Below are 25,886 nucleotides of genomic sequence, written 5' to 3' on the forward strand. Positions count from 1 at the left end.
TCACAACCAGAAGCATGAAAATCACAAAAGGAAAAAGCTCATCAGTAAAGGTAGTAAATCACCATGTACAAAGCTAGTAGGAAGGTTAAGAGACAAATGCAGTAAAGTCATCTATATCCATAATAAGCAGTTAAGGGATAGACAAAACAAAGAGATGTAAAATATGATGTCAAAAACAATAATTGTGAGAGGAGGAAAGTAAAAATGCATGTTGTTAAAATACATTTGAATAAATACGTTTGAAATTAACAGATCAATAACTTAAAATAATCATATATATTACATATATATTATGTATAATCATATATATATATATATATATATATGGTAACCACAAACCAAACATCTATAATAGATTAATAATAGCAAAAAAGAGAAAGGAAACCAAACATAACATTAAAGACAGTCATCAAGTCACAAGGCAAGAGAAGAAAAGAAGAAAGGAAAAAAAAAACTACAAAAAAAACTCAAAAGCAGTTAACAAATGCAATTAACAAAATGGCATACATACATATATATCGATAATTACTTTAAATGTAAATGGACTGGGACTTCCCTGGTGGCGCAGTGCTTAAGAATCCACCTGCCAATGCAGGAGACACAGGTTCAATCCCTGGTCTGGGAAGATCCCACATGCTGTGGAGCAACTAAGCCCATGCACCACAACTACTGAGCCTGCACTCTAGAGCCCATGAGCCACAACTACTGAGCCCACGTGCCACAACTACTGAAGCCCACATGCCTATAGCCCATGCTCCACAACAAAAGAAGGCAATGCAATGAGAAGCCCACACGCCGCAACAAAGAGTAGCCCCTACTCACCGCAACTAGAGAAAGCCCACACTCAGCAACAAAGACCCAACACAGCCAAAAATAAATAAAATAAATAAATTTAAATAAATAAATGCAAATGGACTAAATGCTCCAATCAATATACATAGAGTAGCTGAATGGATACAAAAACAAGATTCATATATATGCTGCCTACAAGTGACTCACTTCAGATCAAAAGACACACACAGACTGAAAGCAAGGGAATAGAAAAAGTTATTCCATGCAAATGGAAATCACAAGAAAGCCAGGGTAGCAATACTTATAATAGACAAAACTGACTTGAAAACAAAGACTGTTACAAGAGACAAGGAAGGACATTACATAATGATCAAAGGATCAATCCAAGAAGAAGATATAATCATTGTAAACATATATGTACCAAATATGGGACCACCTAAATACATAAAGCAAATACTAACAGATATATAAAGGGAGAAATTGACAGTAACACAATAACAGTAGAAGAATTTAACACCCCACTTACATCAATGGAAAGATCATTCAGACAGAAAATCAATAAGGAAACACTGGCCTTAAATGATACATTAGACCAAACAGATTTAATAGATACATATAGAACATTCCAACCAAAAGCAGCAAAATACACACTTTCCAAGTGCACGTGGAATATTCCCCAGGATAGATCATATGCTAGGCCACAAAACAAGCCTCGATAAATTTAAGAAAACTGAAATCATATCAAGCATCTTTTCTGATCACAATGCTATGAGACTAAAACTCAACAACAAGAAAACAACTGCAAAAAACCCCCACAAACATGGACTAATTACCAGTAATGAAATTGAATGAGTAATTTAAAAACTCCCAACAAAAAGTCTAGGACCAGATGGCTTCACAGGTGAATGCTATCAAACATTTGGAGGAGTTATACCTATCCTCAAATTATTCCAAAAAATAGCACAGGAAGCAAGAATTCCAAACTCATTCTATGAGACCAGCACCATGCTGATACCAAAACCAGACAAAGATATCACAAAAAAAAGAAAATTATAGGCCAATATTACTGATGAACATAGACGCAAAAATGCTCCCAAAATATGAGCAAGCCAAATCCAACAATACATTAAAAAGGTCATACTACCATGATCAAGTGGTATTTATCACAGGGATGCAAGGATGGTGCAATATCTGGAAATCAATCAATGTAATACACCACATTAACAAACTGAAGAATAAAAATCATGTGATCATTTCAACAGATGAAGAAAAAGCTTTAGACAAAATTCAACATCCATTTATGATAAAAACTCTCCAGAAACTGGGTATAGGGCTTCCCTGGTGGCGCAGTGGTTAAGAGTCTGCCTGCTGATGCAGGGGACACGGGTTCATGCCCCGGACCGGGAGGATCCCACATGCCGCAGAGTGGCTAGGCCCATGAGCCATGGCTGCTAAGCCTGCACGTCTGGAGCCTGCACGTCTGGAGCCTGTGCTCCACAACAGGAAAGACCACAACAGTGAGAGGCCTGCATACTGCAAAAAAAAAAAAAAAAGAAAGAAAGAAAAAAAGAAAGTGGGTATAGAGGGCACGTACCTCAACATAATAAAGGTAATATATAAGTCCACAGCTAATATCATACTCGATCGTGAAAAGCTGATAGCATTTCCTCTAAGATCAGGAACAAGACAAGGATGCCCACTCTCACTACTTTTATTCAACATAGTATTGGAAGTCCTAGCCACAGCAATCAGAAAATAAAAAGAAATAAAAGGAATCCAAATTAGAAAGGAAGAAATAAAACTGTCTCTATTTGCAGATGACATAATACTATACATGAAAAATGCTAAAAATGCCACCAAAAAAACTACTAGAGCTCATCAATGAATTTGGTAAAGTCGTTGGATACAAAATTAATATACAGAAATCTGTTGCATTTCTATACACTAACAATGAACTCTCAGAAAGAGAAATTAATCCTATTTAAATCACATCAAAAAGAATAAAATTGCTAGGAATAAGCCTACCTAAGGAGGTAAAAGACCTGTACTCAGAAAGCTATAAGACACTGATGAAAGAAACTGAAGATGACAAAAACAGATGGAAAGATATACTGTGTTCATGAATTGGAAGAATTAATATTGTTAATATGACCTTACTACCCAAGGAAATCTACTGATTCAATTCAATTCCTATCAAAATACCAAGGGCCTTTTTCACAGAACTAGAACAAATAAGTTTAAAATTTGAATAGTGACACAAAAGACCCTGAATAGCCAAAACAAACTTGAGAAAGAAGAACAGAGGTATTGTGCTCCCTGGCTTCAAGCTATACTGTAAAGCTACACTAGTCAAAACAATACAGTACTGGCACAAAAACAGACACATAGATCAATGGAACAGAATGGAGAGCACAGAAAACCTATCCCCTATGGTAAATTAATCTATGACAAAGGAAGCAAGAATATACAATGGAGAAAAAACCATCTCTTCAATAAGTGGTACTGGGAAAAGTGGACAGCACCACATAAAAGAATGAAATTAGAACATCTTCTCATACCATAAACAAAAATAAACTCAAAATGCATTAAAGACCCAAACAGAAGACCAGAAACTATAAAACTCCCAGAAGAAAACATAGGTAGAACACTGTTTGACATAAACCATAGCAATTTTTTTTTGATCTCTCTCCTAAGGCAAAGGAAATAAAAGCAAAAATAAACAAATGGGACTTAATGAAACAACCAAACAAAAAGACAAGCTACTGAGTGGGAGAAAATATTTGCAAATGTTATGACTGATAAGGGTTTAATATTCAAAATAAATAAACAGCTCATACAACTCAATTACAAAAATAACTCAATTAAAAAATGAAGACCTGACATCTTTCCAAAGAAGACATACAAATGGCCAGTAGGCACATGAAAAGATACTCAACATTGCTGGTCATCAGAGAAATGCAAATCAAAACCACAGTAAGGTATCCCACCTGTCAGAATGACTATCCTCAAAAAGACCAGAGATAACAAATGCTGGCGAGGATGTGGAGAGAAGGGAACACTTATACACTGTTGGTATGAGTGTAAACTGGTGCAATAACTGTGAAAAACAGTATGGAGATTACTCAAAAAACTAAAAATAGAACTACCATATGATCCTGCAATCCCACTCCTGGGTGTATAACTGAAGAAAACAAAAACACTAATTTTAAAAGATATATGCACCCTAATATTCATAGCAGCATTATTTACAATAGCCAAGATGGAAGCAACCTAAGTGTCCATCAGATGAATGGATAAAGAAGAAGTGGGGGATGAGGGGAAGATGGCGGAAGAGTAAGACGCAGAGATCACTTCCCCCCACAGATACACCAGAAATACATCTACACGTGGAATAACTCCTACAGAACACCTACTGAACACTGGCAGAAGACCTCAGACCTCCCAAAAGGCAAGAAACTTCCCACGTACCTGGGTAGGGCAACAGAAAAAAGAATAAACAGAGACTAAAGGATAGGGATGGGACCTGCACCAGTGGGAGGGAGCTGTGAAGGACGAAAGGTTTCCTCACACTAGGAAGCCCCTTCGTGGGCGGAGACTGCGGGTGGCGGAGGGGGAAAGCTTTGGAGCCGCGGAGGAGAGCTCAGCAACAGGGGTGTGGGGGGCAAAGCGGAGAGATTCCCGCACAGAGGTTTGGTGCCGACCGGCACTCACCAGCCCGAGAGGCTTGTCTGCTCACCAGCCGGGGCGGGCGGTGCTGGGAGCTGAGGCTCGGGCTTCGGTCGGAGCGCAGGGAGAGGACTGGAGTTGGCGGCGTGAACACAGCCTGCAGGGGGTTAGTGCACCACGGCTAGCTGGGAGGGAGTCCGGGGAAATGTCTGGACCCGCCGAAGAGGCAAGAGACTTTTTCTTCCCTCTTTGTTTCCTGGTGCGCGAAGAGAAGGGCTAAGAGCGCTGCTTAAAGGAGCTCCAGAGACGGGCACGAGCCGCGGCTAAAAGTGCAGACCCCAGAGACGGGCATGAGACGCTAAGGCTGCTGCTGCCGCCACCAAGAAGCCTGTGTGCGAGCACAGGTCACTATCCACACCCCCCTTATGAGGAGGCTGTACAGCTCGCCACTGCCAGGGTCCCGGGATCCAGGGACAACTTCCCCGGGAGAACGCACGGCGTGCCTCACGCTGGTGCAACGTCACGGTGGCCTGTGCCGCCGCAGGCTCACCCCGCACTCCGTACCCCTTCCTCCCCCTGGCCTGAGTGAGCCAGAGCCACCGAAGCAGCTGCTCCTTTAACTGCGTCCTGTCTGAGCGAAGAACAGACGCCCTCCGGTGACCTACACGCAGAGGCGGGGCCAAATCCAAAGCTGAGTCCCGGGAACTGTGAGAACAAAGAAGAGAAAGGGAAATCTCTCCCAGCAGACTCAGAAACAGCGGATTAAAGCTCCACAATCAACTTGATGTACCCTGCATCTGTGGAATACATGAATAGACAACGAATTATCCCAAATTGAGGAGGTGGACTTTGAGAGCAAGATTTATGATTTTTTCCCCTTTTCCTCTTTTTGTGAGTATGTGTATGCTTCTGTGTGAGATTTTGTCTGTAAAGCTTTGCTTCAACCATTTGTCCTAGGGTCTATCTGTCTGTGTTTTTTTTTTCTTTTTTAAAAACAATTTTTTTCTTAATAATTATTTTTTACTTCAATAACTTTATTTTATCTTACTTTATTTTATTTTATTTTATCTTCTTTCTTTCCTTCCTTTCCTCCTTCCTTCCTCCCTCCCTCCTCCCTCCCTCCTTTCCCTTTCTTTCTTTCTTCCTTCCTTCCTTCCTTCCTTCCTTCCTTCCTTCCTTCCTTTCTTTCTTCCTTCCTTCCTTCCTTTCTTTCTTTCTTTCTTTTTTTCTTTCTTTCTTTCTTTTGCTTTTTCTCCCTTTTATTCTTAGCCGTGTGGATGAAAGGCTCTTGGTGCTGCAGCCAGGACTCACTGCTGTGCCTCTGAGGTGGGAGACCCAACTTCAGGACACTGGTCCACAAGAGACCTCCCAGCTCCACATAAGATCAAACAGCGAAAATCTCCCAGAGGACTCCATCTCAACACCAGCACCCAGCTTCACTCAACGACCAGCAAGCTACAGTGCTGGACACCCCATGCCAAACAACTAACAAGACAGGAACACAACCCCACCCATTAGCAGAGAGGCTGCCTGAAATCATAATAAGGCCACAGACACCCCAAAACACACCACCAGATGTGGACCTGCCCACCAGAAAGACAAAATCCAGCCTCATCCACCAGAACACAGGCACTAGTCCCCTCCACCAGGAAGCCTACACAACCCACTGAACCAACTTTAGCCACTGGGGACAGGCACCAAAAACAATGGGAACTACGAAACTGCAACCTGCAAAAAGGAGACCCCAAACACAGTAAGATAAGCAAAATGAAAAGAGAGAAAAACACACAGCAGATGAAGGAGCAAGATAAAAACTCACCAGATCTAACAAATGAAGAGGAAATAGGCAGTTTACCTGAAAAAGAATTCAGAATAATGATAGTAAAGATGATCTAAAATCTTGGAAATAGAATAGACAAAATGCAAGAAACATTTAACAAGGACCTAGAATAACTAAAGAGGAAACAAGCAATGCTGAACAACACAATAAATGACATTAAAAATGCTCTAGATGGGATCAATAGCAGAATAACTGAGGCAGAAGAATGGATAAGTGACCTGGAAAATAAAATAGTGGAAATAACTACTGCAGAGCAGAACAAAGAAAAAAGAATAAAAAGAACTGAGGACAGTCTCAGAGACCTCTGGGACAACATTAAACACACCAACATTTGAATTATAGGGGTTCCAGAAGAAGAAGAGAAAAAGAAAGCGACTGAGAAAATATTTGAAGAGATTATAGTTGAAAACTTCCCTAATATGGGAAAATAGTTAATCAAGTTCAGGAAGCACAGACAGTCCCATACAGGATAAATCCAAGGAGAAATACGCCAAGACACATATTAATCAAACTGTCAAAAATTAAATACAAAGAAAACATATTAAAAGCAGCAAGGGAAAAATAACACACAAGGGAATTCCCATAAGGTTAACAGCTGATCTTTCAGCAGAAACTCTGCAAGCCAGAAGGGACTGGCAGGACATATTTAAACTGATGAAGGAGAAAAACCTGCAACCAAGATTACTCTACCCAGCAAGGATCTCATTCAGATTTGATGGAGAAATTAAAACCTTTACAGACAAGCAAAAGCTGAGAGAGTTCAGCACCACCAAACCAACTTTACAACAAATGCTAAAGGAACTTCTCTAGGCAAGAAACACAAGGGAAGGAAAACACCTACAATACGAACCCAAAACAATTAAGAAAATGGGAATAGGAACATACAAATCGATAATTACCTTAAATGTAAATGGACTAAATGCTCCCACCAAAAGACAGAGATTGGCTGAATGGATACAAAAACAAGACCCATATATATGCTGTCGACAAGAGACCCACTTCAGAACTAGAGACACATACAGACTGAAAGTAAGGGGATGGAAAAATATATTCCATGCAAATGGAAACCAAAAGAAAGCTGGAGTAGCAATTCTCATATCAGACAAAACAGACTTTAAAATAAAGACTATTACAAGAGACAAAAAAGGACACTACATAATGATCAAGGGATTGATCCAAGAAGAAGATATAACAATTGTAAATATTTATGCACCCAACATAGGAGCACCTCAATACATAACACAAATACTAACAGCCATAAAAGGGAAAATTGACAGTAACACATTCACAGTAGGGGACTTTAACACCCCTCTTTCACCAACGGACAGATCATCCAAAATGGAAGTAAATAAGGAAACACAAGCTTTAAATGATACATTAAACAAGATGGACTTAATTGATATTTATAGGACATTCCATCCAAAAACAACAGAATACACATTTTTCTCAAGTGCTCATGGAACATTCTCCAGGATAGATCATATCTTTGGTCACAAAGCAAGTCTTGGTAAATTTAAGAAAATTGAAATTGTATCAAGTATCTTTTCGGACCACAACACTATGAGACTAGATATCAATTACACGAAAAGATCTATAAAAAATACAAACACATGGAGGATAAACAATACACTACTTAATAACAAAGTGATCACTGAAGAAATCTGAGAGGAAATTAGAAAATACCTAGAAACCAATGACAATGGAGACATGACGACACAAAACCTATGGAATGCAGCAAAAGCAGTTCTAAGAGGGAAGTTTATAGCAATACAATCCTACCTTAAGAAACATGAAACATCTCGAATAAACAACCTAACCTTGCACCTAAAGCAATTAGAGAAGGAAGAATAAAAAAATCCCAAAGTTAGCAGAAGGAAAGAAATCATAAAAATCAGATCAGAAATAAATGAAGGAAACGATAGCAAAAATCAATAAAACTAAAAGCTGGTTCTTTGAGAAGGTAAACAAAATTGATAAACCATTATCCAGACTCATCAAGAAAAAAAGGGAGAAGACTCAAATTAATAGAATTAGAAATCAAAAAGGAGAAGTAACAACTGACACTGCAGAAATACAAAAGATCATGAGAGATTACTACAAGCAACTCTATGCCAATAAAATGGACAACCTGGAAGAAATAGACAAATTCTTAGAAATGCACAACCTGCCAAGACTGAATCAGGAAGAAATAGAAAATATGAATAGACCAATCACAAGCACTGAAATTGAAACTGCGATTAAAAATCTTCCAACATACAAAAGCCCAGGACCAGATGGCTTCACAGGCGAATTCTATCAAACATTTAGAGAAGAGCTGACACCTATCCTTCTCAAACTCTTCCAAAATATAGCAGAGGGTGGAACACTCCCAAACTCATTCTACGAGGCCACCATCACCCTGATACCAAAACCAGACAAGGATGTCACAAAGAAAGAAAACTAAAGGCCAATATCACTGATGAACATAGACGCAAAAATCCTCAACAAAATACTAGCAAACAGAATCCAACAGCACATTAAAAGGATCATACACTGTGATCAAGTGGGGTTTATTCCAGGAATGCAAGGATTCTTCAATATACGCAAATCAATCAATGTGATACACCATATTAACAAACTGAAGAATAAAAACCGTATGATCATCTCAATAGATGCAGAGAAAGCTTTCGACAAAATTCAACGCCCATTTATGATAAAAACCCTGCAGAAAGTAGGCATAGAGGGAACTTTCCTCAACATAATAAAGGCCATATACCACAGCCAACATCGTCCTCAATGGTGAAAAACTTAAAGCATTTCCACTAAGATCAGGAACAAGACAAGGTTGCCCACTCTCACCACTCTTATTCAACATAGTTTTGGAAGTTTTAGCCACAGCAATCAGAGAAGAAAAGGAAATAAAAGGAATCCAAATCAGAAAAAAAGAAGTAAAGCTGTCACTGTTTGCAGATGACATGATACTATACATAGAGAATCCTAAAGATGCTACCAGAAAACTACTAGGCTAATCAATTAATTTGGTAAAGTAACAGGATACAAATAGAATGCACAGAAATCTCTGGCATTCCTATACACTAATGATGAAAAATCTGAAAGTGAAATCAAGAAAACACTCCCATTTACCATTGCAACAAAAAGAATAAAATATCTAGGAATAAACTTACCTAAGGAGACAAAAGACCTATATGCAGAAAATTATAAGACACTGATGAAAGAAATTAAAGATGATACAACTAGATGGAGAGATATACCATGTTCTTGGATTGGAAGAATCAACATTGTGAAAAGGACTCTACTACCCAAAGCAATCTACAGATTCAATGCAATCCCTATCAAACTACCAATGGCATTTTTCACAGAACTAGAACAAAAAATTTCACAATTTGCATGGAAACACAAAAGACCCCAAATAGCCAAAGCAATCTTGAGAACGAAAAACGGAGCTGGAGGAATCAGGCTCCCTGACTTCAGACTATACTGCAAAGCTACAGTAATCAAGACAGTATGGTACTGGCACAAAAACAGAAAGATCAATGGAACAGGATAGAAAGCCCAGAGATAAACCCATGCACATATGGTCACCTTATCTTTGATAAAGGAGGCAGGAATGTACAGTGGAGAAAGGACAGCCTCTCCTATAAGTGGTGCTCGGATAACTGGACAGGTACATGTAAAAGTATGAGAATAGATCACTCCCTAATGGATTAAAGACCTAAATTTAAGGCCAGAGACTATCAAACTCTTAGAGGAAAACATAGGCAGAACACTCTATGACATAAATCACAGCAAGATCCTTTTTGACCCACCTCCTAGAGAAATGGAAATAAAATAAATAAATAAATAAATGGGAGCTAACGAAACTTAAAAGCTTTTGCACAGCAAAGTAAACCATAAACAAGACCAAAAGACAACCCTTAGAATGGGAGAAAATATTTGCAAATGAAGCAACTGACAAAGGATTCATCTCCAAAATTTATAAGCAGCTCATGCAGCTCAATAAGAAAAAAACAAACAACTCAATCCAAAAATGGGCAGAAGACCTAAACAGACATTTCTCCACAGAAGATATACAGACTGCCAACAAACACATGAAAGAGTGCTCAACATCATTAATCATTAGAGAAAAGCAAATCAAAACTATAATGAGATATCATCTCACACCAGTCAGAATGGCCATCATCAAAAAATCTACAAACAATAAATGCTGGAGAGGGTGTGGAAAAAAGGGAACACTATTGCACTACTGGTGGGCATGTGAATTGGTACAGCCACTATGGAGAACAGTATGGAGGTTCCTTAAAAAACTACAAATACAACTACCATATGACCCAGCAATCCCACTACTGGGCATATACCCTGAGAAAACCATAATCCAAAAAGAGTCATGTACCAAAATATTCATTGCAGCTCTATTTACAATAGCCCAGAGATGGAAGCAACCTAAGTGTCCGTCGACAGATGAATGGATAAAGAAGATGAGGTACATGTTACAATGGAATATTACTCAGCCATAAAAAGAAACGAAATTGAGCTATTTGTAATGAGGTGGATGGACCTAGAGTCTGTCATATAGAGTGAAGTAAGTCAGAAAGAGAAAGACAAATACCGTATGCTAACAGATATATATGGAATTTGAGGAAAAAAATGTCACAAAGAACCTATGGGTAAGACAGGAATAAAGACACAGACCTAGTAGAGAATGGACTTGAGGATATGGGGAGGGGGAAGGGTAATCTGTGACAAAGCAAGAGAGTGGCATGGACATATATACACTACTAAACGTAAAATAGATAGCTAGTGGGAAGCAGCCGCATAGCACAGGGAGATCAGCTCAGTGCTTTGTGACCACCTAGAGGGGTGGGATAGGGAGGGTGGGAGGGAGGGAGACGCAAGAGGGGAGACATATGGGAACATATGTATATGTATAACTGATTCACTTTGTTATAAAGCAGAAACTAACACACGATTGTAAAGCAATTATACTCCAATAAAGATGTAAAAAAGTAAATAAATTAAAATTTAAAAAAAAGAAGTGGTATATATATGCAATGGAATATTACTTGGCCATAAAAAAGAATGAAATTTTGCCATTTGCAACAAAACAGATGGACCTGGAGGGTATTATGCTTAGTGAAATATATCAGGCAGACAAAGACATACTCTATGTTATAATCACCTATATGTTGAATCGAAAAAATAAAACAAGTGAATAATTATAACAAAAAAATTATAAAAAGCATTCAAGAAGACCTAAATAATGAAAACAATATTCCACATTCATTGGACTAGATAACTCAGTATTCCAGAGATGTCCGTTTCTCCTAATTTAATTTATAAATTCAATAAAATTCTAAATAAAATCCCAGCAGGTTTTTTTTCATTGACTTTGCCAAACTTTTTCTAAAAATTACATGGAAGAATAAAGGGCCATGATTAGCCAATACATTCCTGAAGAAAAACAAAATTTGTTTTACCAGATATGAAAACTTCATATAAAGCTGACATAATTAAGAAAATGTGATACTGGCCTAATGACAAATTAGCTAAAGAAACAGATTATATATCCCAGAAATTTACCCAGACATATATGGAAACTTGGTTTATGATAGGGCTAGTATTGCAAATCAGTGGGAAAAGAATGAATTTTTAATAAATTGTGCTGGGACAATTGGTTATCTTTATTTAAAAGAAAAAAGAAAGAAAGAAAATGTACTTTTGCTTCACATCACACACAAAGTCAATTCCAGGTGAGTTAAAAACATAACTGTGGAAGATAGAACTATATATAACATGTTCAGAAGACAATGTAGGAGAATACTCCTAACACCTTGGAGGGGGGAGATTTTACTTAACAAGACACAAAGAGAACAAATCTTAAAAGAAATTTTGATAAATTTGACTACATTAAAATTAATATTATCTGTTTACCACCAGACACCATAAAGACAGTAAAACAGAATGGGAGAAGATATTTGAACCCATGTAACCTAAAGAATTAATATCTAGAACATATAAAGAACTCCTACAAACCAATAAGGAAAAGAAAACCCAAGAGAAATACAAGCAAAAGATTTGAACAAGCACTTCACTAGAAGATACACTATATGAAAAGATGTTCTGCCTCACTATCAATTTGAAAATTGCATATTTAAACCCAATGAGAAGCACTTTATACTCACCAGAGTAGCAAAAATTATACCGTTTGCCAATATCAAATTTTGACAAGGGTGTAAAACAACCAGAATTCTTACACATTGCTGGTGGGAGTGTAATTTGGTTCAACCACTTTGGAAAACAATTTGGAATTACCTATTATTTGTCACTCTATGACACAGCAGAGTCACTCTTAGATATACACCATAAAGAAATTCTTGAACAATTGTAATAAAAATTGTGTATTACAATATTTTTTACATTACCATTTATAATGGGGAAAAAACTGGAATAAGCCCAGATGTTCATCATGGCCAATAAGTTGTGGTATATTCATATAATAGAATAATTTACATCATGCAAATGAATACAATGTAACACACAATGACATGGAAAAAAACATAGGTGCTTAATATCGGGTGTAAAAAATACACAGAAAATTCATTCAGTATGAGTCTATTTAAATATAGATAAAAATATTCATAAAACTATATGCTATTTAGGGATACAACCAAATATGTGATAAAATTATAAATAAAATCAAAGTTACAATAAACACAAATTTTAGGATTGTGGTCATGTGACCTTCAGGAGGTAATAAACAGGATAAGAAAGAGGCACACAGGGACCTTCAAAGATAATGGTAACGTTTTTTATCTTAAACTGAATAATAGGCATATGGGTGTTCATTATTTGCCGATTCTTTATAGCCTATATGTTACTTATAAATTGTTGTATATAGTCAACATTGATTTTTTTTTTTTTTTTTTTTTTTTTGCGGTACGCGGGCCTCTCACTGTTGCGGCCTCTCCCGTTGCGGAGCACAGGCTCCAGACGCGCAGTCTCAGCGGCCATGGCCCACGGGCCCAGCCGCTCCACGGCATGTGGGATCCTTCCGGACCGGGGCACGAACCCGTGTCCCCTGCATTGGCAGGTGGACCCCCAACCACTGCACCACCAGGGAAGCCCTGTATATAGTCAACATTGAATAGGTAAAAGAATATATACTGATGTGAAAATGCATATTGAAATTACCATTATAAATTATACTATGTAGCAACATGTAAACATGCTTTTGATACGTTATTTTAAAATTATAATAGAAGATTACATATCAAAAACTATGTTTACCAATTAGAGATAGATAGAGTGGGTGGGTAGATAGATAGAAAAAAAATACTATGTTTACAACTACACACAAATTATAGTTTTAAATGGATGCAAACAAAATACCAGCAAGGGAAAAGAAAAGACACTTGATTTTTAGTTTAATTTTTTTCATCTTTATTTTTATTTTCATTAATGTCATAATTTTGTGCCAATGATAAAATGATACAATTGAAACAGAAAATGGATACTATGAACAGGTCTTCCATTAAAACTATTTGGACCATAGGCCAGATAACCAAGATACCACTATTCACCTGGTGGCAGCTTATCTCAACTGCAAACAAAATATCCAAGGAAAAAAATCAATCTTATGATTGCTGCACTTGTGAACCTTGCTTTACATAGCAACCAAAACATGCCTCACCAGTCTTCTTCATCCATGTTACCTTTGACCATAATCCTGACAGAAACATGGTACCCAGATAGCTGAGAAAGGACACTGTCACAAAATCTTTCTTAAGGCCAACTCTGTAACCCAATGACCTCATTTTATAAAAGGCATTGATATTAATTCTACAGAAAAGAAACATTATGACCAACTTACTCACTATTAGGGGACTAAGAAGAGGGAATATCATTTAAGGAAACTGCACCGGGTTCTATTTGATTTGCAATCAAAACTGTTCTTACCATCCTGCATTTAAGTATCATGAACAATCCAAGGTTATCAGAAACATTTATTTCAATCATATTAAGAAATAATCTAAATGTCTCTCAAAGAGATATAAAGAAGAAACTTGAGGAGCATTAATATTTACTGTTGTACCTGTTCAAATGTCTAAAGTTTGCAAAAGAATAGGAAATGAAGTACAAATTAGTGATGGTGTTTAAATGACTCTAAATCACAACTAAAGTGCTCATACCATCAAACTTAGAAGAAAAAAAATCAATACTGCTATACTGAAGTTAAGAATAAATTAGAGGCATGTAAAAGTCTGGAATAACAATATGCTATAAAAATTACTGATATAAAAATATGCCATTTAACAAATTTGATACTACAGAGGCATAAAATTCTACATAGAGTCTGGAAGCAACCATGTGAACATAAGGAGGTAGCTGGGGTAATGCCAACATGGTTAATTCAGAAAGAAACTCAAATTTATAACTGGTTAGGTTTAATTTCTGTTTTGAAGATAAATTACATGCCAGAATCTATATGCTTCAGAAATTTTTCTACTGATATTTAAAGGTAAAAACCGGACTATATAAAAAATACATTTTCAGTAAATATCTTCCCTCTTTTCTCCCCCAAATCTCATGAATAGCTCAGTTTACACACATGTATGCATGAACTCATACACATATTCATATGCACACCTCCTAAACTATATTTTCAACAATTAACAATTCTACGTTACCAACTATAATGAAGTATATAGATATAAAACATTGTAATTGTTTAAAAACTAGCTGTATAATTTTGGTGTTCAATGATTTTTTTAAAGAAATTGATTTAGGAAAAGTTGGAGAAGAAGCCCAAGTTGATTGACAGTTTGGAGTTTGTGTTTCCACCGTCTGATCATAGCCAAATGCAAATGTGATTAAGTTCTGAGAGACAGGAATCTGCAAAGTGTATGCAGCTTATTAGAATCTTCCCTCTAGGTACAATCCAGCAAGGGCATCAAAGGTGACCTCCCAGCTTGTTGCCTCAGGAGCCCCTTAAAATAGGGAAGGGAAGATAATCTTTACTTCATGCACCAAATCTGACCCATTGGTGGAGCTGTTATTGGAAGGTAGGGTGTCGAGTTTGTACCTGAGATCAAATAGGAAAAACAAACCTGAAACGGTTTGTCTGCCACGGGCACACAAGGAGAAAATGGTGGCAGAGATGTCACATGATTTCCATCTTTGCCCTAAGCAAATTCTGCAACTATCTACATCACTAGGAGGTAAAACATACTCATACACATATACGCATCCTGTTACAAGTGCATTTCTTTATGCTATTAATCGTGTAAAGAAAAGTTGCATAAATATAAACCCATTTTGTATAATCATTCAACAAAGACATTTAGAAAACCCATTTTATGTATACATTTAATAGAGTCATAGTTATATGTACCACACATCGTTCTAGGTACCTGAAGATATAGATTAAGAACTGGTTTGTGCTCCCAACAAATTCACAATCTAGACTAAAAGATATAAAAATTATCATCATACACAATGCCAGTGGAGAAATGTACAAAGTATTAAGAGACACAGAGTAGGAGCAACTAACTCTTCCTAAGGGAACTTATAGAGTTTTCTCAGAGGAGGTGACATGGCTTTTGGTCTTGAAAGACAGATAGGCATCTGTGAAGTGCGATTGGTCAAGGTATTCCATTCATCAGTTAATCAACAAACAGGGTCTTTTAGTTGTGCCAGGTTCTGTACAAGTGACTGGGAATATAAATAACTGCCAAGTCATACCCTCCAGGAGCTGTGGTCCAGAGGTATAGAGGCAGATGAGTAAGATCCAATAGAGAAAGACACTGGAGTGGTAATGGGGAGTGGAATGGTAATAGGAATTGCGATTCAAAGGAATATTACAAAAAGTTATTTTACAGAGTGAAGAATACATTTATAAATCACCCTCTTGGTAGTTCTGTTTCTACCTGGGATATAAAAAGCTGGAAAGAGCTCAGTCCAACCCTAACAACAATAAAAAGCTGGACAGGCTACAAATCATAACTTCTCTTGAACCATCAGAGAGCTGCAGTTGCAAGACAAACAAGCAACCTGAATTCTAAGGAAAGACAGGACCTTCCTAGGAGAGCCAGGACAGGAGAACTGCCTCATCTGAGCCAAGGCAAGAGAAGAAGAGACACTGGGTACCATGTAACGGATAAGAAGAATTCAGCTAAATTTTTAAACTAATTGCAAAAGATCACGTATGGGTTAGATTTTACCTCTTTCAACTCATGGCAGCTACACTGCAAACATTTGAAATAATAGGCTTGAGTAGAAAGACAGCAGCTTACTTGGGTTCAGGAATAGTTGGCTTTTCCAACCCTGCCAGGCCCTACGTTTCTAGACTCTCTCTATTCCCTCTGTTTCTGCTCTCAAATCAGCTAATCTTTGCCTGAACTCATCTCAATCTTGAAAGATGTTGCTGTAAGCAGCAAGTATACAAAAGCCAAAACACAGCAACACTCTGGCTCTTTGTAACCACTTCCCCTGGGCACTCACATGGGAATCAAATAAGTGATCTTGTGTTCACTAAATACACACACACAAAATCTTCAAGTGGTAAAAGATGGTTACTCTGGGACTTGTACTCTAATTCACACACCTCTATATACCTAAGAATCTCAGTCTATTCCTATTTCAAAATCATTACCAACACTTAGAAAAGTAAACAAGACCAGAAATAGAATAGAGAATCCAAAAATAGACACATATAATCAAAAGGCACCAAAGCAATTCAGTGGAGAAAGGAAAATACCTTCAATAACTGGGTTAGAATAACTGGATATCCATACCAAAACTGAGAGAGAGAGAGGGAGAGCAAGTGCGAGCCAGCAAATGAAAGAGAGAGAGAGAGAGAAGAATGAATAGGAATCTTGACTCCTACCTCACACCATACACAAATATCATTGCAGAGATGGGTCATAGACTTTGTAAAGGTAAAACAATGAAGTTAGGGGGAAAAAACTTAGGAGAAAATCTTTACAACATTGCAGTAGGCAAAAACTTCTCAAGAAGGATAGAGAAAGCATGAACCATGAAAGATAAACATTGATAAATGGTATTACCTTAAACTGCTCATCAAAAGACACCATCAAGACAGTAAACAGGCAAGCCACAGACTGGAAAAAATATTCACAATACATATATCTGAAAGTATGTTTAGAACATAAAAATAAATCCTGTAAATCAATAATAAAAAGACAAAGAACTCAATTTTTTAAATGGGCATAAAACTTGAACAGATAGCTTACAAAAGAAGACACACTAATGGCCCATAAACACATGTAAAAATACTCAACATCATTAGTCATCAGGTTAATGCAAAGTAAAATACAATGAGAGACCACACACACACACACACACACACACACACACACACAAACACACACACAGTTGTAATTTAAAAAAAAAAAGTATTGGGCTTCCCTGGTGGCGCAGTGGTTGAGAGTCTGCCTGCCGATGCAGGGGACACGGGTTCGTGCCCCGGTCCGGGAAGATCCCACATGCCGCGGAGCGGCTGGGCCCGTGAGCCATGGCCGCTGAGCCTGCGCGTCCAGAGCCTGGGCTCCGCAACGGGAGAGGCCACAACAGTGAGAGGCCCGCGTACCGCAAAAAAAAAAAAAAATTATCAACAATGCCAGATGTTGAAGAGGATGTAGAGAAACCTAAGTTTTCATTTGTTCTGGTGGGAGAGTAAAATAGTACAACTTTGGAAAAGTGCTTAGCGGTTTCTTTAAAAGTTAAAAATACATCTATCTACCTTACAACCCAGAAACACTACTCATAGATATTTTTATTTTCCCAAGAGAAGTGAAAATGTATGTTTAAATGAAGCTTTATATAAGAATGTTCATAGCAGTTTTATTCATAGTAGCCCCAAACTGGAAACAATCCAAATGTCCATCAACAGGGGAAGGAAGTTTTTTAAAACTGTGGTACATTCAATGAATGGAACACTACTCAGCAATAAAAAGGACTGAGCTAGTGATACACATGGCATGAATGAATCTTGAAAATACTATGCTCAGTAAAAGAAACAAAACACAAAAGAGCACATATTGTACGATTCCATTTATGAGAAATTCTAGAGCAGACAAAACTAACCTATGGTGATAGAAAGGAGCTCAATAGTTGAAGGGTGAGTATAGGAACTGACCAGCAAGGGGCATGAGGGAACATTCTGGGCTGATGATAAGATTTTATGTCTTGGTAGGCAGTTGCCAAAACTGATTGAACTTAAAGATCTGAGCATTTCATTATACAAATTATACCTTAATTTTTTAAAAGGTTAATAAATGCTGCTCAAGGTTTATATTTCAGGTGGTACCTCCCTAGATGTAATTTATAAAAATGTAAACTTTTTCTAAAGTCCTGGCTCTGCACTGACTTCTGGCATACATAGAGCTTGATTCTCCTTATACTTCCATGAACCCCTTGCACTTAGGTTGGAGGAGCGGTCACCCCTACCCAGATGAAACGCTGACCTCAGATCTTGGCAGGGGAGTGGGAGAAGTAGCATTCCAGAATAAACTCCGAGAACAGAGTGAGACAAATCCCAGGGACACTACAAGAAGAAAGGGACCTTTACCGCCTTACTATGGGACAGTGATCCAGAGATGACTCACCAGGTTCAAAACTCTATAAGGGGGTTATCACGGAATGATTCTTCACACCCACCCCTCTGTGCACAGAAGCAGAGAGGTGATAACGATGTCTTACCTTAATTTTTCAACTAACTATAAAATAAATGAATTACCCAATTCATTGACTTGAACTTCTCCATTTTGTCTTTTGAATACTCAACTTTGAATATAATCTTGGCTGGAAGAAGCCACCTGATCTTTGCTCTCACAAAAGACTTTCTGAAAAAGGGAACACGATTGACTTTCACTTAAATGTTTTGTCTCGCAAGTGCATTAAGTCACTGATGCCAGGCTAAAGTTGATTTCATATCCAAAAATAACCAGTTTGGCCCATAACTCCTGACAAGAGCTGGCACAAATTGAGCATGCTACCATCCTTCAGAACTAAAGTCTTTGGGCAAACGTGTAAGTGAATGAAAAAGTTCAGCAGAGAAAGTTGGTAACTTCATTTTTAATGTGCTTATTAAGGCTGAGACTAGTGTTGCTGGATTTTAGAGACATTTGGAATAAGAATGGAAGTTTGGTGTTCTTTGGTCACAAGAACACACTGTGACTTAAATATAGAAGCAGATTACTTATTATTTTTGCCAAAGAAAAGTGTTTTGATGATTTTAGGTCTTTGGTCTATTTATTTTACAAATGGATAGGTCTTGCAGAATCCTATTCTGAACCACAATCCTCACTGACAAAAGCTACAACCTAAATGTAGTTTTTCTGCCTGTGATGAGTAGATGCAGGGTTGGGGAGGCCCTAGGCTTCAGCTTGATTTGTATCCATCCCTAAACAAGTATTATACTCTGAAAGCAACCACATTATGGGGACTATAGCATTGCGGTGCACAGAGTAATTTTTTTCCTGGTAGATGTCTATTGTTATTTAATTCAGGGAAGTATATATGAGGTTGTAATAAAAAAGGATGATGTTTAGTGGTTAAATTTCTGATTTTCTTATCATCATACCCTTCTATCTCTATGACCACTTCTTTGTAGGTTCACCTTACCCAGTGGTGCTGCTCTACACAATTCAACTCCTGAACCTTCTATTACTTTTCTTCACTATCCCCCACCCACTTACAGACCCCTCCACTCACATCTTAACTACCACAACTTTATCAATAGTTCCCAATCTTAGACTGCAATCCTTTTCTCTCTCTTTTTTAAATTCAGATCCTACTGCTTACTTTTCAATTGGATAACCCATAATGCCCCCAACACTGCCTATCAAGCCAGCATCACCACCCCCATTTTCTATAATATCCCTTAACTGTATCACCAGGCTGTAAGACTCTCTTTCCAAAACCTTGACTGCTGATTTATTTTTCTCATTTTTTCATCCACATCCTGTCAGTCATCAAGTCCTGGTAAGTCCTCTTTCACAGTGTTCTCTCTCCACTGACATCTCCATTGTCCAATCCACCAGGATCTCTCTCTTGGATGACTGCAGTAGGCTCTTACCAGTTTCCCTGAGTGTCCATCCCCCATCTATTCTCCACATAGCAGCAAGAGTATCCATTTCAAAATGCAAAACTGAACATGTCACCTCCAGGTTAAAATATTCCAATGTTTTCTTACTGTTCTTGAAATAAAAACAAAGGATCCAATACTATCTGCCCCTGCCTTTCTTTTCAGTCTCATGTCAGCACTCTCTACTTTCTTGCCATAGACTAAACCCTACTAATCACATTTCACCATTTTGGATGCATGTTCCCTGCCACCACAGGGCCTTTGCACACGCTGTTCCCATTGTCTAGAATGCTCTTCTCCCTTTCCTCACCTCCCTTTGCAGTTCACTCCTCTTCAGCCTCAGTTCAAAAAAATTTATTTTATTCAGAGAAAACATTCCTGATTTCTAGCGGCCCAAACTAGATCAGATTCCACCCTGCTATACATTCCCATATCATCTTATACTTCTCCTTCAGAGCATTATTATAGCTCGCAATTAATCTTTATGTGATTATTTGATGAATGTCTGACTCTCTCACTGGTCTATAAACTCCAGAATGGCAAGAGTCATGCCTATTTGGCTCACTATTAAATCTCTGGCATGCAGCACATTGCCTTACACTTACAAAAAGCTCAGAGAACATTTGTGAAATTAATGAAAGAAGGTCTTCCATGTTTGCCATTTCCTTTGTCTTCCCATTGCCACCACCACTGTTCAGACCCTTTTTGACCTCATGTTTAGGTGACCAAAATATTATATGGGTCTCCTATCCCCAACTTCTCTTCTTTCAAATTTAATCTGCATATCCTCAGATCAATCTCTCAAAACATTGCTTTCATTGTGGCTCTTCTCTGGTTTAAAATTATTCAAAGCTTAAAATGGAAAACCCTTACCCTAAACCTCTCATCTCTCCATGATCAGTCTTTTTTCATCTCTCCAGGTTTCTATCTGACTTCTTGACTAAACTCTCCAACTCAGTTCCACTGATGCATACATTCACGGCTGTCCCCATACTACTGTGCAGGTTGTGCACTGAACGAGCCCTGAAATTCTGTCTATATCACAGTCTATGTGAATGATACCCCTGGAGTTATGCACAGCATAAGTATGTGGCAAAACATGTCAGCCCCATGAACATCTCCTTACATTTCTGCTCTCTTACCTCCCACCTTTGATAAAATATTTGCTTTGTCTGGAATACCCTCCCTTGTTCTCCACCAATCAAACTCTAACCCATCTCCATAGTCCTGTCTCCCTTCTGTACCCAGTTACAATGATCTGCATTCCTGAATTCCTATAACACATCTTACCCAGGCAATTCCCTTGATATATACTATAATCTATATATTGGTTTTTAAATTTCTTTAGTGTGATGTAGTAGAAAGAACACTGAAATTAGAGTCAGAAGATGTGCCAAGGTCTACTTCAACAACAGCAAGGGCACTTCAGACAACACAAATGAGTGATCTCAGACAATAGCTTAATGTCCAGAGCCACAATTTACCGTCTGAAAAGTGGGAATAACAGTACCCCACAGGTCGTTGTGAGTGTACTTGAAGGGTCTAATCCCACAGGCTTTTGAAAAGAGAATGATTTGCCTGAAGGCACTTTGCAAACAATGAAGTACTATACAAAGTGTTTGCTGCTAGCTGGTAATTATCTTCCAAATAGACTAGAAACTCCTTGCCAGAAAGTGGCTGTGTGTCTTACTCCTGGGTGTCCCTCAGAGTGCCTAGTAGTGTGTCCTCCACGTGATAAGTAGTCAATAAACATTTGCTGTAAAAGAATGAAGTCAGCCTGGCAGCTGCAGGCAACAGATGATGGTGTCCCACATCTCTGCTGCTCATGGCTTCTGTCAAGTCTGCCATTGCTGTGCTCAGCCCCTCCCTCCCTGCTGCACCCACCCTGCAGCTGCACATCCCAGCCTCCCCCAGCAGCAAATTCTCAAGGCAAAGCCATGAATCTAGGGGCTGTGCAATATGGAGCCTGTGACTTGTGGGTGCTTTTCACTTTTTCCACTTTCAGGACAAAGAATGGGAGAAATGATAGAAATTCTGCTGCAACATGTTAGGCACCAAGGGAATTAGTACAGAGTTGTTTCAGGAAGTCATTCAATTCTCTGTGAGTTTTCATGTGAATGGGGTAGAATCACACTTCAGTCTAATCAATAGAGCTCTTACATAATCACTTAAGAGTCTATATCTCCATCAAGAAAGTAGGGCTAAGGGCTGAGGATGGGGATGGATAGGCCATCTAAACACAAAAAAATTTTTTTTCCTAGAATCAGAATTGCAAGAGATCTTTGATGTCATTTAGATTGAATTCCAATCAAATACAATAATGTCTAATATATCTTGTGGCCTCTACTGAAACATTTCCACTGACAGGAAACCCACTGTCTAGGAAGACAGCCCATTGAGAGACCAACTATAATTTCCCCTTTACAGCACTTTAATCCAAACCCTGATTTCACAGATTATGAAATTGAGGCCTGCAGCAGAAGAGACTTGACATCATACAGTAACTTAGAGGCAGAGCTCAAACAGGCTTCTGTCATCCCTCAGCCCATAAAAAAGTTAAAATACTTCTGTGCCCCACCCTATCCCTTTTTATTCCTACTCTTTGCTCCTGGTTCTGTCTCCAGAGCCACAGGGACTCTATCTAATTCCTTTTCCACATGACAACCCTTCAAATTTTTCAAGAAAGCCCTAATTCAGCTTTTGAATCTTTCTCCAAAAGAAGAAGCCACATTCTCTACCCCCATCTTTTCAATTTTTCTTCACTTGGCATGATTCTATACCCTGACCACCTTTAGCACTCACTCTCCCACAGGCTGAAGACACTTTTTTAATTAGAGACACCCAGCACTGAACAAAATCCCAGCAGTAAAGAGTACAGTGGGCCATGAGCTTCCCTTTATCTTGACACCTCATTTCTACCATCATACAGAGAAATGGCTTTACCTTTTTAGCAACCAGATCACACTGCTGAACAAGTTATATTAGTTATTTACTGAGCACTTACTACGTCCCAGGCACTGTTCTAAGAACTTTACATGTGTTTCATTCTTACAACAATTCCAACAATATTAGTTAGAACTAATATCACCATCTTCCTCTTCCAGGTAAGGAAAATAAAACACAGATTTTAAGAAACATACCCTAGATCATACTGCTGGTAAATGGCAGAGCCAGGACTCTCACCCAGACTGATGGCTCCAAAGCCTGCAGTCTTAACTTAATGCCACAAATGACTTAATGAAAAATAAACCTCTGACTAAAAAGTTGTGAATTCTGTTCTTTGCTGTGAAGGGAGATCTTTCACAACCTGTAAAATGGAGTGTTTTGCTTTATTCTGCATCCATCTCTATTAAATTTCAGATTGTGAGTTTGGGTTTCTCCTTTTTTAAGCTTCCATTCTGTAATTCAAGATATTAGCTAGTTTTCCTCAGGTTATGTCATCTTCAGATTTGATTATGTATATGCTTTCTAGCTTTTTATTTAAGCTGCTGGTAAAAGTGATGACTTAGCAAAGGGCCTAGTAATATAAAAACTTAATTGGTAGCAAAAAGAAATCTAAGGGTTTACCCTTCTTTGTTCTTGCTTAGCCACTTAGAAAGCTACATAACTATAGCTATTTTCTGGCCCGCATTTCTTCATTTTTGTCAGAAGGATATGATAACAAAATTTAACAAACACTGTATAAAAATCAGGATATACTAAGACAACAGAATTTCCCAAACCTCTCTGCCTAAGTATACCTTTCAAAAATGGAAGTAAAGCTAGTATGGTCTGATTTGTTCTTTGTGAATCCATGTTACCTATAAATCATCACAGCTTTTGGTAAATTACTCAAAAATCATCTCTTTAATGATATGTTTTAGAAATGGTAGCTGAAGTTGTCATCAAGCTTACTGACCAATAATGTCCAGTATTTACCTTTTGTTCTTTTTGGGGTTTAGTGGAACTAATTACAGCTTTCTCACTCCACATCCATCCTTAGAAGCCCAATAAAAGTTTCCAACAGTGCCACCTCAAACAAATATGCACATTCTTTTAGTATCATGTGCAGCTGGTCATCTGAACCTAGGAACTGAAACATATTTCCACAGCTTCAGACTCCCACATCCAATTTCCTCCTTGATATTTTAATCTGGACATCTACGAGGCATCTTCAGTTTAATATGTCTCCAGTGGAGCTTCTAGTCACCCCATTCTAAAACCCGCTACTCCCACAATCTTCCTCATCTCAATAAATGGCTAGGCCACACATCTTAGAGTCGTCCCTGATTCTTCTCCTTCTCTCACATGCTATAGGTAATCCATTAGCAAATCTTTTGGGCTTTGCCTTCAAAGTTTTCCAGAATCCAACCACTTCTCAACACCTCTACTGCTACACTCTAGTCCAAGCCACCTTCAACTCTCTTCTGGAGTATTACATTAGCTTCCTAACTGATATCTCTACTCCACCCTTATTCCATGTAGAAGTTGCTAATAGCTCAATCAGGCCCTCTGGAATCCCTTTTATCAGTTTGGTTGGTGAGCCCTTCCCTCAGCTGCTGTGGGTGCATCAGTGAGAATTGCACTTGGGCAATGGAAGCTACCACACCTGGAAGTGCCTGGAATTTACACTGTCCATACCTTTCCCCAGAGTCTTTACTCAATAACCAGGGTGAAGGTAAAAAGCCTCTCTCCCTTGTCTCAAGTGGGAAAAATTCTAAGGTGAAATTTATGCTCCACAGCTCCCCATGGGATTAGGCTGAAGCTACTATGCAGAACCCGAAATCACATTCTTGCCATTCTTCTTCCTTTCTAGTCCGCTCCCTCACCCCCTACCAATTTCTCTGGAACTCACATGCACATCCCCATCTCAGGCTCTGCTTCTAGGGAACTCAGGCTAACACAGTCCCATTATAGCGGACAGAGTGGTCCTGTTAAAATGTTTACGTCATTCCTTTGCTCAAAACCCTCCACTGGGGCTTCCCTGGTGGCACAGTGGTTGAGAGTCCGCCTGCCGATGCAGGGGACACGGGTTCGTGCCCCAGTCCGGGAAGATCCCACATGCTGCGGAAAGGCTGGGCCCATGAGCCGTGGCTGCTGAGCCTGCGCGTCCGGGGCCTGTGCTCCGCAACGGGAGAGGCCACAGCAGTGAGAGGCCCGCGTACCGCAAAAAAAAATAAAAATAAATAAATAAAACCCTCCATTGGCTTTGCATTTCACCAAGGGAAAAAAAATTCCAAAGTCTTTACCATGGCCTCAGAGACTCTAAATGATCTTCCCCAGCTAACTTTCTGAATTTAAGTTCTTTCACTGCCCCCTTATCCATTCCACTCCACTCTCACTTGTCTCCTTGATATTCCTCCAAATGCTCTGCAATCTCCTATATCAAGGCCTTTGTACCTATGTTTCCTCCACCAAAAAAGCTCTTCCCCCAGATATCTACTAGGCTTGCTTACTCTTTTCAAGTCTCTGTTCAAATGTCACTTATTACAGAGGCCTTCTCTA

The sequence above is a fragment of the Monodon monoceros genome, unplaced genomic scaffold (assembly GCF_005190385.1).
Source record: "Monodon monoceros isolate NGI ecotype Baffin Bay Population unplaced genomic scaffold, NGI_Narwhal_1 Super_Scaffold_5, whole genome shotgun sequence".
Taxonomy (NCBI): domain Eukaryota; kingdom Metazoa; phylum Chordata; class Mammalia; order Artiodactyla; family Monodontidae; genus Monodon; species Monodon monoceros.